This window comes from Lemur catta, chromosome 3 (genome assembly GCF_020740605.2).
Source record: "Lemur catta isolate mLemCat1 chromosome 3, mLemCat1.pri, whole genome shotgun sequence".
Lineage (NCBI taxonomy): Eukaryota > Metazoa > Chordata > Mammalia > Primates > Lemuridae > Lemur > Lemur catta.
Genome location: NC_059130.1, coordinates 54,258,075 through 54,272,237, shown reverse-complemented (window position 1 = coordinate 54,272,237; position 14,163 = coordinate 54,258,075). Strand labels below are relative to the sequence as shown.

General features: G+C 42.9%; 1 protein-coding gene across 1 annotated transcript in view; it reads right to left on the bottom strand.

The window, feature by feature from the left end:
* Positions 1 to 14,163, bottom strand: part of TGFBR3 (transforming growth factor beta receptor 3) — a 286,700-nt gene that overhangs the window by 5,877 nt on the left and 266,660 nt on the right. The window lies entirely within an intron of this gene.

Sequence of the window (14,163 nt, the reverse complement as noted above, 5' to 3'; positions counted from 1 at the left end):
AAGTAAGCCAAGAGAAAATGGCTTCATCAGAGACATGTGGTGACTGGGTCTGGGCACAGGTCTCCCTGGCTTATGCTTGACTGGTATTTGGCTTGCAATGAGGGAATATTTCTGTGGGGACCCTATATGGTTATCCAATCATTCATTTATTCAAGTACATACTGAGCCTCAGCATTAGAAGCTCTGAGACATAAAAAGAAGAAAAAGACAAAGTCTTTGCCTTGAAAAGCTCTCAAGCAGATGGTGGAGAAAGACATGTTCGATTTAGGGCAAGGTGTGATCAGACTGAGTAGTCTAGAAGAGGGAGATACAATTTCTAACTACAGTAAAGTTGCAGAAGGTGAAATGTGAAGCAGATCTTAAAAGATGAATACAATTTTCAATCTCAATAGTCAAGAGACCGAGGCGGGTAGGCTGTGTGGGAGTGGAGATGCAAGGAGAACAGAGAAGCATTCCAGGTAGAGGAAATGTTTTGGACAAACTCATGCAAATAGGATTTTACAAAGTCTTCTGCAAGTACAATGAGTAAAACCACTGGAGCTGTTTGCTAATCTCTTGATTCTCTTTCCAATCTCATGTTGGATCAGTTGTCTCACCAACTTCTTGGTGAACAATGGAAGATCCTCATGGTTTGGTTTTTATGAACCTTAGCACTATTGACATTTTGGACCAGAATAATTCTTTTTGGTGGTGGGCTGTGCTATGCATTGTAGGATGTTTAGCAGCATCCCTGGCATCTACCCTCTAAATGCAGTAGCACCTGACCTCTAGTTGTAACAATGAAAAATGTCTCTAGACATTTCCAAATGTTCGAGGGGGAGCAAAATTGTCCCCAGTTGAAAGCCACTATACTATATAAAGAAACTAAAATTATATCAAAAGCTTGCATTTATTGGGTGTTTACTATGTGTGGGCTCTGTATTAAGCATTTTCACAAATTAACCCTTTTAGTCCTCACATAAAACTGGATGAAGTATAGGTATAGGTATAATATAATTATTACTCACATTTGACAGATGAAGAAATTGTTCACACTTGACAGAATAGTTTATCAACTTACCCAAATACACACTCCTTGTGAGTAGCAGATTCAGGATCTGACCCAAGCACTTTAACACAAGCACCCACCCTCCTATCCACCAAGCTATATCGTACTATCCCCCGGACTCCCCAGGCCTCTCTCACCTGGAGGGGTCAACAAAATGGTGTGGATATCAACAATAGCTTAACGGCTGGAAGCAGATCCAGCAGGTCCCTGGGATGGAGCACACATTGCCCAGGATAACTATGGGAGACCACTGTCATGTGATCTTTTTTTTTTTTTTTTTGAGTCAGTCTCACTTTGTCACCAGGACTAGAGTGCCGTGGCATCAGCCTAGCTCACAGCAACCTCAAACTCCTGGGCTCAAGCAATCCTCCTGCCTCAGCCTCCTGAGTAGCTGGGACTACAGGCATGTACCATGATGCCCAGATAATTTTTCTATTTTTAGTAGAGAACAGGGTCTCGCTCTTGCTCAGGCTGGTCTCGAACTCCTAACCTCAAGCTATCCTCCTGCCTTGGCCTCCCAGAGTGCTAGGATTACAGGCATGAGCCACTGCGCCCAGCCTGCCATGTGGTCTTTACTCTCCTCCCTGCCACTCCCTGTAGGACCACGTGGCTCACCTGTATTCCACATTGATGATATCGTTTCTGGAACAGCCTCAACCCACATTAATGCCCCATGACTATGCCCCCCTGGTTATCACGCTGACCTCTTTTTGATGGAGTAATAGTCACCCTTTGGCTTCAACATGGAGGTAGGGGAAATATACTCAGAAGGGATACAATTGTCCTTTAGGCCACAGGCCATGAAGGTTGGTCCCAGAGTTCACAGTGCTTTATGCTTACCTCCCCAGCATCAGTTCCCCTTCCCTTAGTAACCAGGCTAAAGTCATTCAGGTATCCACCCCACCCAATGCAGCCTTGATTTTAGGCATTTTGTAGGTGAATATTCTGAAAACATTCACATAAAAACCTGAGTTCAGATCCTGGTTCCATCATGTACTAAATATGCAAACTTGCACAAATTAATTGCTGGTTTGTGCCTCAATTTCCTCATCTGTATAACAACATAAAGAAAAAAACTACCATGCAGAATTATTGTATGGATTAGAAATAATATATATTCTGTAAAGTGCTTTTTAGTGCTATTATTCTTATGATCAGACTCTTATCCTCCATGAGGATTTGTTTGTCATGTTGCTTCTTCGTGTTATTTGCTGAGAGCAAATGGAATGTAGAGAACAAAACTTTGATGGGAGATGAGGCTGGGGAATGATGCAGAACACAAATGCTGGGGAGCAGCCTGGGATCTGGGGATATCAAAACGCTGGAGGTACTAAAAAGGCACCTGGAGGTTTCCTGCTTTGAGATTTCTGAAGATACAGTGCCGTGATTGTATCTTAGGTATTTTAAGCTTTGGGGCCAACTACTAGAGAGCCACTTTAGTGAAGGGTAGGATTTTGAGGGTCCCTTAGGTCCTGTTGTGCATACTCCACTGGCAAAACATCCCGGAAGCCCACTCCGGTGTGCTCAGCACCCACAAGCCCACAGGAGAATGGCTCTCAGCTATCTGATAGGCCCAACCATGACCCTATTTCAACTCTGGGTTATTGATTTGGCTCCCAATAAATGAACTTCATTGGGTTAGTTTTCAGTGTGTTGTGAGCCAAGACCCGTCCAAAGTGGTCTCTCAGTTGAACCTCCCATTGCTTTATGCCAATTCCTGAAATACTGTTTCACTTATTTCCTACCAGTCTGTATCCATCAGAAATTCAGATGATAGAATTCATTTCTGAGTATTTTCTTCTTAAAACCTACAGAAACTATTGTGAACCATTGTCCAAATTATCCAAATAACAATGTCTACCATTTAGTGTCCACCTAAGCTATAGATTTATTAATAAATCCTTATACTGCCCTTCCAAGGTTCTTGTCCCCATTATACACCTGAGGAAGGAAACAGAAGCTCAGAGGGGTTAAGTGACTTGCCCAAGGTCTCCCGCCTATTAAGTGAGCAGGCCAGGGTTCAAAGCTAGGACTGTCTGACTTCTTTTTGATGATGCAAAGCTGTTTCCTTCTCCTATTAGTCCCTTGATGAGTGTATGTGTGTGTGTGTGTGTGTGTGTGTGTGTGTGTGTGTGTGTGTGAGAGAGAGAGAGAGAGAGAGAAAGAGAGAGTGTGACAGGGGTGTCGTCTGGGCCTAGGACAGCTGGCAGGATCCTTCTTCACCTTATATACACTGGTGGAGCCCAGCAATGATTGAACGAGCAAACTCAGAGGCCAGGGAACGGGAGTAGACCACTCAGGAAGGAGAGCCGCAGGAAGGAAGGAAGAAAAGCAAGGAGGGAAGGAGCGAAGGAAGCTGCTTTCTCCTGCCTTGGTAACAGTGAGTGACTCAGAGGGATCTTTCCAGTGGGCTCGTCAGTGAAGAAAAGCCCTTCCCAGAGACGGGTGTGAGGGGTGGGGACCGTGACTGCTGGCAGAGCTCCGTCACTGTCATGTGCCCTCTGAGGAGGGTGTTGACAGCACCATTTTCACCTCAGAGGAGAGGCGTTTCCTGCTCACATGGGAGGGCGCGTGTGAGGGGGACTCGAGGAGGAATGTATTACACACTGAGGGAAGAAGCTGCGCACCCCACAAGAAGAATCACTCCAAAGTGCTGTGGAGAAAATGGGACCAAGATGTTGTCCCAGATGCTCACAGGAGGCTGCCAGCGATAGTCTCTGGGTTCCCAGTTCTGAACCACCCTCCAAGTCCTCAAAGCCCCACATCACAAAGGCTGTATTTAGAAAGCAAAGAAGTTTTACAATCAGCACATTTCCGTAAACACATTGGTTTAATTCCAACTTTACAGCTCGGCTACTCCCTGTAACACACAGTCCATAAAGCATTTACAGTGTTGTTCAAAATCTATATACTATTTACATTCCCTGCCCTCCACGCAGGTAAAGTCAATCTAGGAACTTGGCCAGAGTCCTAGAGAAACAGCTAGGATTAAACAGAAACCGCAAAAACCACAGCAACAACAAGAACCACAAATGGGATATGAAAAGAATGTGGAACCCCAAACACAAGTCCCCCAAGTGAAAAGGATCCAGTCATATGTGGGCAAACTCAGTGAGGCAGGAGCACCTGGGAGGCTCCTATAAGTGACCAGATGGCTATTCAACACCACCTCACAGCCTATGTTTCATGTGAATTTGTTTTTCCAAACAAATTCCATCAAAAAGCACTTTCCTTTGTTTACTTGGTGATGGACATGAGTGTCCACTGCTATCAGGGTGCAGTGGCACGCACCTGTAGTCCCAGCTGCTAGGGAGGCTGAGGTGGGGAGAGCACTTGAGCCCAGAAGTTTTAGGCTGGCCTGGGCAACACAGAAAGACCCTGTCTCTAAAAACAGAAAGGAAGAAAAAGTGCCTATTGCTTTAGGTCATCCAAATTTCTACTGCAGTAACCTGAACCATGGGGACTTTCCTACAACCTGGCCTTTGGTCAGTGCCCTGAGCCTGTTGACATGGAGACTGCAGCAATGAGGTTCCACAGCTCAGCCCCCCACCCCTCAGGGCAGGCTGCCCAGAAGGAGCCCAGAGCCGGTGGGATCCCTTGGCTGGCCTTCAAGTGAGTTCACCCCTCCTAGGGATAAAGCAGGTATGGTGAAGCCTCAAGTCTATATAATTTCTGCCCCTTTTAAAGAAAAGAAATGCAAAATTATAAACAGAAAATCAGATACAGGCCCTGGGGAGAGGCCAGTACAAGAAAAAGGCCCCAAAGCTTAAGCCTACCTTCAAAGTCAACCCCACTCTGCCCCTTCCCCAGCTCAGGCCACCTGAGGAGACCTTTGATGGCTCTTGATGGCTCCTTTCTGGTGGCAGGAAGCAAGGCTGAACCTAATTTTCTTGACACACAGAGGTGCCTAATTGTTGATTTTCAAGCTCTGAGTAGAAAGTAGAAAGATCATGGGCCGGGCGCGGTGGCTCACACCTGTAATCCTAGCACTTGGGAGGCCGAGGCGGGTGGATTGTGTGAGCTCAGGAGTTCGAGACCAGCCTGAGCAAGAGCGAGACCCCGTCTCTACTAAAAATAGAAAGAAACTATATGGACAGCTAAAATATATATATACATATATATATATATATATATATATATATATAAAAAATTAGCCGGGCATGATGGCACATGGCTGTAGTCCCAGCTACTCGGGAGGCTAAGGCAGAAGGATCGCTTGAGCCCAGGAGTTTGAGGTTGCTGTGAGCTAGGCTGATGCCACGGCACTCTAGCCTGGGCAACAGAGTGAGACTCTGCCTCAAAAAAAAAAAAAAAAAAAAGTAGAAAGATCAGGATGAGAAGTAAAAACAAACTTGGCAACACTGAGGACTACTAATATTAATAGATTGGAGCACTAGTTAATCCATTCTAAAGCAACCATTTTAAAAGATCATTTTAAAAACTGTTATTATACAGAATATTTGCTGTTTTGAATAGGCTTAAGAGATATTGTTCACCAGCATAAAGCATTTTACACTGATAGATTTTTATTGTTGTTGCTGTTATTCTTCAGTCCTGTAAATCTCTGGAGACAAAGATTACCCATTGCCTTGGGACCCAACACCTTAAAACTTGAGTTATTACTGAGATACATACTGAGCAAGGTTCTGTGTTCTGCCTTTTGCCTCCATAGCAGGCCTGGCTGCCAAAAGGGGCGATTCTAAGGCAGGAAGTGCATCTCATCTCCTGCTCAGATTTATCCTCCAGCTACTCAAGCTGCTGTGAGAGAATGTGTAGAAGAAAGAGACACTTCAGGATCCATTGTGAATTAGATCAGTGAGCCAAGTAGCCATGTCCAGCAGGAACAGACAGCGCCATGCCCAATAGGGGGTGGAATCTACACCTGCAAAAGTACAGGCACCACCTCAGACCAGGTAGGCCATGCAAACAGGGGCTCCAGCCCCAGTCCCCACACCACCTTCGTCTGAGCTCAGTGCCTCTAGGCCAGGTGGATGAGCATCAGGCTGAGCTGAAAGGACCCCAGCTCAGCAGTAAGACCTGGGTCCAAAAAAAAGTGTCCTTTGGATGCCACAGCTTTTGTTATTGGAAACTCTAGGCCAGAGAGGGAACTGAAACTGCTTAATTAGGGACATATCAGAACCTCAGGAAACCAAGTGTTACCCTGGGAGGAGTAGGGTAAGGTTCCAGCTGGGAGGAGCCTCAGGCTGGTGAGGGGAGGGTGGTGGGGCAGCCGGATGCACCTGAGGAAGGAAAGGACCGAGATGGGGCCAGCCAACTGCTCTTGGCTCCAGGTCCCCAGGAGTCAGTGCCTCATCTGTGCGCAGACACAGTTCTATAAGGGCTTAGGCTGGGCTGCCACCAGGTATCTCACACCTGGGAGAGCGGAGAGGCTGGGACCATCCCTCTGATTCTTGTCAACTGCAAGGGAACAAAAGTGTTCTTAGGAGGTTTTCTGCTCATGTCAAATCTGCTCACTTTGGAAACTTCTTACTGGCATTTCCTGGTTGTGTCTGTCTCCTCTCAGCAGATTTGAAGGTCTCTGGAAGAATTTGCCTTATCTAATTAATAATAGCTTCCTCTTATTGAACTCTTACTGTGTGTTAGGAATTTTTCCAGGTATTTTACCTTAAATTGTCTCCCTTTTTCCTCCCAGTGCTATTTTTGCTTCAGGAGCTCAATGCTGAGCCCATAATTTATTTGCCTGAGATCACACAGCTAGTTACAGGGGTGTACCTAGCACACAAGCCCAGAATGCCTGACCCCGAAGCCATCTACTAAATGTTTGTCAAATTCATTGAACTAGTTCCTTCTGGATATGAAAATATAAACATAGTCAACTCTTGATTTGCAATGATTAAAAATAACCCTAAAGCAATTAAATCAAAATTCATCAACATTTGACCCTGAAATATGTTATCATGCATACACTTAAATATGGGCATGTTTGCTATTCTAGGAATTCGTAACTCTAAACAAAGTAATAAAAATACTCCGTAGAGGATCTCAAAATTATGAGTTTTCCTACTCTGATTTTTCTACTACAACTACTCTGTACATAAAGTCCAGGCCTGCTTCTCCTCCCCATCGGAATCCTCTTCACCTTTCTATTTCCAGCCTTGAGCAACCTTGAGTTTCCAGACTCACATATTCAACTGTGTATTTGACACCCCCGTTTGGATGGTTAACAGGCATCTCAGACATCATCCACAACAGAAACCTTTGCCCTGCTTCCACTGTTCTCCCAATCGTCACAATCTCAGGAAGTCACATCACTCTTCACCTAACTGCTCAAACTGAAAACTTATGAGTCATTTCTTTTTCTCGCCCTCCACTTCCTATCCATTGCCGATTCCCGTTGGTTCCTCCTCCAGCATACATCCTGGATCTTATCTAAGCCATCATCTGTTTAGTGGGTTCACAGGCGAAGCCTCAGTCCTCCACCTATAAAATGGGTAGCTCAGTTGTTTTTAATTTCTTGATTTCTATTTCAGTAATCAATCTGTTCAGAGAAATGCTAATGTTTTCCAGGGATAGTCCTGCCCAGAAGAAGGAGATGGTTCTTTCTAGGGCTATATAATTCTAATATAAAAGTTAAGATACCATACATTCCATTACCAAAATATTTCTTGGTCTATTCACCAATTCAGTATGACAAAATTCCTGTCTTTGGAAAATCATTTACCCATTTCAAGTGAGCATTTTTTCTTTTTGTCTTTCCAATGCCAACTGCTTAATAAAACTTTAAGAAGATGATATAGATACATCATGTTTACATAAAAGCAAAAGCCACTGGTGAACTCATTTGACAAGACTCTTTTATTTTTTAAATGACAAAGATAGTTTCAAAGTAAACTGGGCAATCACTAGCTCCCTTAACAGCATTAAATAAATTCCTCTTCTGTGAAGTATCAGGAGCTGTTTATTTCTCTATGCCCTCAAAGACAATCTGGATTTTCAGTTAGGCATCACAGAGGTACACTGAAATGGGAGCTGTAGTTACTGGTAAATTAATTATAATTTTTTTTCAAATATTTTTAACTCACTTTTCCAGTTATGCAATTGACCTTAAAAAGTAGATATTAAAATCTTGGAGTCTATAACACTTTGAGTCAGTTTATAAAACAGTATAAAACAGTGTGTGTGTGTGTGTGTGTGTGTGTGTATACTTAATCTTGCCCAGAATTCCTTAGTGATCTGCTGCTGCTCAGTGTGGCCTGGCGGGCCCCAAGCAATGCACAGAAGTACAGGTAGCACTGCTCCAAGGCTGTGGACTTGCATATATATTCCTGGGAAATGTAACCCTTGTTGTTTCCAATCTCATTTCTCTTGGAATACAGATATGAGCAAATTTTGCTTTGAAAAGAACACATGCACTTTGGTTTACATTAAGATTAATTTGAGATGTACAAAGAAGGTAGAGCCATTTGGGATCAATATTTACTGAATCTAAATCTCCATTATACAGCATCAGACTTAATTAGTGCTTAAATTCTAACTTAGTAGTGACAGGCTTCTTTCTGTTTACATTTCTGAGATTAAACAAGCCATCACCTCCTCAGTGGTCCCTCCTGAAGAAGAAACACAGCTGGCTCAAAGTTAGTTTTGGTCCCCGTCTCCTCCTTTCTCACTTTTTTTCTTCTTAGATTAAAAAAAAAAAAGTTCTGCTCCCAGCCCAGCTGCTAGGCAAATATAAATTCTTATTGACAACTAAATTAAACATATGAATATCTGCATTTTATTTGATTCAGAATTTGCAGTAGTGAACTGGGGGTCATAGAGTGACTGATAATTTAATTTTACTGCATTAGTAATGGAGAATATCTCTTGGCTGTTTGTTTTCTGGGTTACACAAGAAGCTACCAATTAATTGTTTTGTTTTGTTTTAATTTCTTTCTTTCTTTCTTTCTTTTTTTTTTTTTTGTTTTGAGACAGAGTCTTATTCTGTTGCCCTGGGTAGAGTGTAGTGGTGTCAATTGTAGCTCACAGCCACCTCAAACTCCTGGGCTCAAGTAATCCTCCTGCCTCAGCCTCCCAAGCAGCTGGGGCTACAGGTGCGTGACACCACACCTAGCTAATTTTTTCTGGTTTTAGTAGAGATGGGGTCTCTCTCTTGCTCAGGCTGGTGTCCAACTCCTGAGCTCAAGCCATCCTCCCACCTCAGCGTCCCAGAGTGCTAGGATTATAGGCATGAGCCACCGCATCAGGCCCCAATTAATAGTTGAAACTTTAAAAATAACAGCAGCAATTAACTCATACCCCATGCCTTTTGATTAGATAGCTCCAGGTTAACTAAGGCTACCTACAAAAATACTACATAAAAAGTAGATTCTCACTGGCACATTTGATATGTTAATGAGATGGCATCTTCGATTAGGTGGCCTGCTTTTGGTTAGGGCTTTATTCAACTTCTTGAATAACTGAGAGGGGTAATTCTGAGTAGCGAATTTAATTTCCGATCTCACTGTGCTAACTATGGAGATAATTCCATAAAAAGAAAGACCAGTTTGAAAAAAAGAATATAAACAGAATTTGGAAGCAACTTTGAGTTGTGGTTAATAGAGCAGGACGCAGCCGTGGTTAGATACAGCTAAGGAGAAAGAGGCAGTCTAAAACTGTAGGTATAAATTAAACTCCCTGTGGTTAGGTGGCTTTTAGGGCTGTGACTTTGGGTTTACATGACTCACTATCAAGTATACAGAAGAAGGAGTTGACTAAAGCACAAACTGAGAATAATAAAGCTGAAACTTCAAGGTTCTGATATGCATGTGTTGGCTTCAAACTTGCCCCCAGAGATCATGAATCCAGACCTCTTTGCTTTGCTTTGCTTTGCTTTGCTTTACTAAATCTTAAATATTTTTATGCTTAATTTTACCCATGGAGGTACAGTGAAGCTTAGTGGTTCTATCAGGGGCAGCAATGCAGCATATTGGTTAAAATCAGAAACCTAAGTTTGAAAACCCACTTTTATCACATTCCAAGTTGTTTCCTCATCGGTAAAGTTGGGGTAATAACTCTGTGCCTGTCTCTTAGAATTAAACGAGATGGTGCTTTAAATGCCTGACATATAGACAAATTCTGCGAATGATAGAGGTACAAGTGCGACTTGAAGAAACTCTTGTTCCCCTCAATCAATTCCTCACTTAACAGCCCTGGACCCAGCTGGGAACACCTGGAGAGATTTAGACCGAGGGTGAAGCAGCAGCTAGAAGGGCTCATTCAAACCCAAAGGCAGAGCACGCCACCGTCCTGTCCAGGCCCTCCAGTGGCTTCCCGTTATACCTAGAGGAAGAGCAAAGCCCGCCGAGGCTGTTGGTGATCTGCGCCCCTCCCAGCCTCTCTGATGTCACGTCCTTACACTCCCGCGCCTCACTCCCTCTGCCCCAGGACATTTTTCTCCTTGCTGTTCCTCGAACATGCCCAGCATCATTTCTGCTTTGGGGTCTTTGCACCCACTGTCCGCTCTGCCTGGAACACTCTCTCCTCAGGTATCTGCTGATTTGCGCCCTTACGGCCTTCAGGTCTCTGTCCAAAGGCCTTTCCAGAAAGGCCTTCCCTCACTGCGTTAGCTAAAAATAGCAGCCCCACCCTCCATCCTCTCACACTTTTATTTTTCCCATGATTCTTACTACTGTCTGATATTGATATGTGCTTATTTATGTGTGTATTTGTTTGTCTCCCCTTCTAGAAGGTAAGCTTCATCAGAGCAGTGTCTATGTTGTTTGCTGCTACATTTCCAGAGCCTAGAACCATGCCTGGCACATAGCAAGGACTCAATAAATATTCATGGATTGAATGAGCAAAGACCAGAGAAAGCAAATTCTTGTTGGTCTGTGTAAGCCTTGATATGCAACAGAATCACATGAGATGCCTATTTTCGGGCCCATTCCTAGAAATTTTGGTTCATTAGGCCAGGGATGGGGTCCAGGGGTCTACATTTTAACAAGTATCTCAGGGTGATTCTGAAGCCGTCAACAGATCAGATTTTCTGAAACATTACTGAAGACAAAAAGTCTATTATATAGACTTTTTGAAAAGACCATATTCTAAGTATCCATTATTTTTAATGCAATGGGGTACCTGGTTAGGCAGAACTTGACATTTCTTTTATTAAGAGCTGTTTGTTTAAAAGTCGTCAAGCAGTGCTGCAACTAGGAAGAGACAGTAAATTGGGATAGACCTTTGTTCTGAGGAGATCACTTGAGTGGTCATTCTAAGGTCCTTTTTATTTAAGTGTCTTAAAGGCCACAGGTACTCTTTGCCCTGGGGAGACAGGGGGAGGTAACAGAGACATTTCAAGGTGTGACAAAGTCTGCCCTCCCATATAGGAGTTATGCAGGGCCTCCAGTTATAAGAGCTTCTCTAGGGGTAGAGAGAGTCCAAACCAAGGGATGCTTTTGGGAAAGGACACCATGAGATGGCAGGGTGAACTCACGGTAGGAAAGGGGGTCAGGGTGGGGTCCTAGAATCCATTCTAGGGCCTGAGCTATCAAAGGGAAAGGGTAGTTGCAAACAATTAAGCATTGACTATAAAGAGCTATAACTTCGGGGGCCTGAGCTGTGACCCTCTGGCCAAGTTTAACCCTAAAAAGTGTTGACCTTCCTCAAGAATCACTTTTACAATGGGCAGGAATCTGTACTTTCTTGTGTATCTTCTGTGTGGCACATTTCAGAAAACAGTTGGTCAGTTTACCTTTAGCGGGGTTGGAGAGAAGACTCTGCATCCCTGGAACTCCCTCCACCCGCTGGGCCTCGGTTGGAGTGGTTTGTGTGACACAAAGTAAACATTCCTAGCTGAAATGTCCAGTTCATTCAGAGTGGTGATAAGAAGCAGTCTCTTCCTGGTGTGGCTTTCTCAGCTCATTATTTCTGCCAGGTGATGTGAATATTGTAGTTTACCCCACCTGTTTATGCCCTGTGGTATTTTAAACAAATTTGTAAATTTAAGAAATCTAACTCCTAAATCATATCGTTGCCATCCTAGAATTGCTGAGTCTTTGAAATGAATGGCGGCCTTGTCTGTGTGTTGGTGTGTATGTTCCAAGAGAACTGTGGCAGTTTCCGAGTGTCACCACCTTCCTTTGCATTTTAGTCTCCAACACTGTAAAATTCTTGCCTGGGTACTGGGTGTTAACATGAGGGAAAAGCTGATAAATTTGATACCAGGGTCCTTCCTTCTTTCCCCCAGACACCTAGGATGTACACACACACACACACACACACACACACACACAGACAATGGAGAGCCCTGTGTTAAACGTGGAGGTCAGATAGAGTGGTTCTTCCTGGTTTTCTTATCAAGCCCCATTGCCTTCGTTTGGTCAGACAGGAAACTGGAGCTCACAGGACATCTTTGACTAACACAGTAACAGTGAAAAGCCACATTCAAAGTTCTCAACCAGGGCTTGTTTTCCTTTGTTTTTTATTAGCTGTTATTCATAAAGGACTTGCTGAGTACTGTGCTTTGTATGAAGCACTATGCTTAGTTCTCTTCTCACATTAATGCATTCAGCTCCAAAACCCAATGGTGTACATAGTATTATCATTTCTATTTTACTGATGGGAAAACCAAGGCAGGGTCCTAAGGCTAAGTAACTTTCCCCAGTTCACTGAGGTGATGAGTAGCAGAACTGGAATTTGAACCCAGATCTAATGTGCTCTTAACCACCACATAATACTGCCCTTGTGCCACCTTCTGCAAGATGAGAGAGTATCATGAAAGAAAGACAGGATTTGGAGTAAGAAAGCTATGCTCACATGCCAGGCCTGCTCTGACTGTGAACTTGGTTAAGTACTTTGAGCCTTTTGGCTTCATCTCTGTTTTTCCTGTCTATAAAATTCCACCAAGATTATTGAGAGGTTGACATAGGATGACATATGGAAAAGCATTTTGCAACCCAAGGTATGCTCTAGAAGACATGATTACTATCATTGAAACTTGCTGTCCCATGGTACTATTGCACTGAGTCACTTTCCTTCTGCTTGAACAGTAATGAATGCAATAGATGAAGGCCTGTGTTAACATAGTTCATGAGCCTTGTGGTTGGATTTCACATCAAAGGGTAGGATCTCAAAGGTTGTGAATCTGGGGTCAAGCTGTGTGTTGACAAGTGCAGTGTTTGAGTCTGTGCATCATACTGCCCAGAGCAGTGTCTGCAAGGAAGGCACTGTACCTTTCCAGGAAAGAGGAGAAATTAAAAGACTCTCAGTGCCTCTATAATTTTATAGAGTAGTAATTCTTTCTGAACAGAGCTCACACCACACTGTTTACAGTCTTTGAAGAGTGTGATCAAGTGTGCCAAAATGTCAGCACAACCAGAGAAATTCTTGCCATTGTAAGAATGCATGAACATAGAAAGTGTAATTGACATTGGTTTATGATTTGCAAGTTTTACTCAGATTCTCACAACCATTTACCCCAGACACCCACAAAAATTAACCTCTTTTTCATTTATAATTTTGAGTGAATATAGTAGCAAAGGTTAGCATTCTAGCATCCAGTGAAAAACATTCTAAACATAAGGCCTGAAACTGTACAACTCCTAGCAGAAAACATAGGGGGAAAGCTTCATGATATTGGTCTTAGCAATGATTTTATGGATATGACACCAAAAACAAAAATAAACAAATGGGACTACATCAAACTCAAAAGCTTCTGCACAGCAAAGGAAATAATCAACATAGTGAAAAAGTAACCTATGGAATGAGAGAAAATATTTGCAAGCCATATATCTCACAAGGGGTTAATCTCCAAAATATATACGGAACTCAAACAACTCAATAGTAAGAAAACTAATAACCCAATTTAAAAATTGGCTAAGGACTTGAATAACCATTTCTCCAAAGAAAACATACTAAAGGCCAACATATATAAGAAAAAATTCTCATTGTCACTAATAATCAGGGAAATGCAAATAATCAAAACCACAATGAGAAATCACCTCACACCTATCAAGATGGCTATTATCAAAAAACCAAAAGACAAGTGTTGGTGAGGAAGTGAAGAAATTAGAACTCTTTTTTTTTTTTTTGCAGACATCAGTAGTTTATTGTTTGTTTAGTCCAAACACATTCAAAATGGAAACGCAAAGAATACTTTCCACCTGAAACAATTAAAC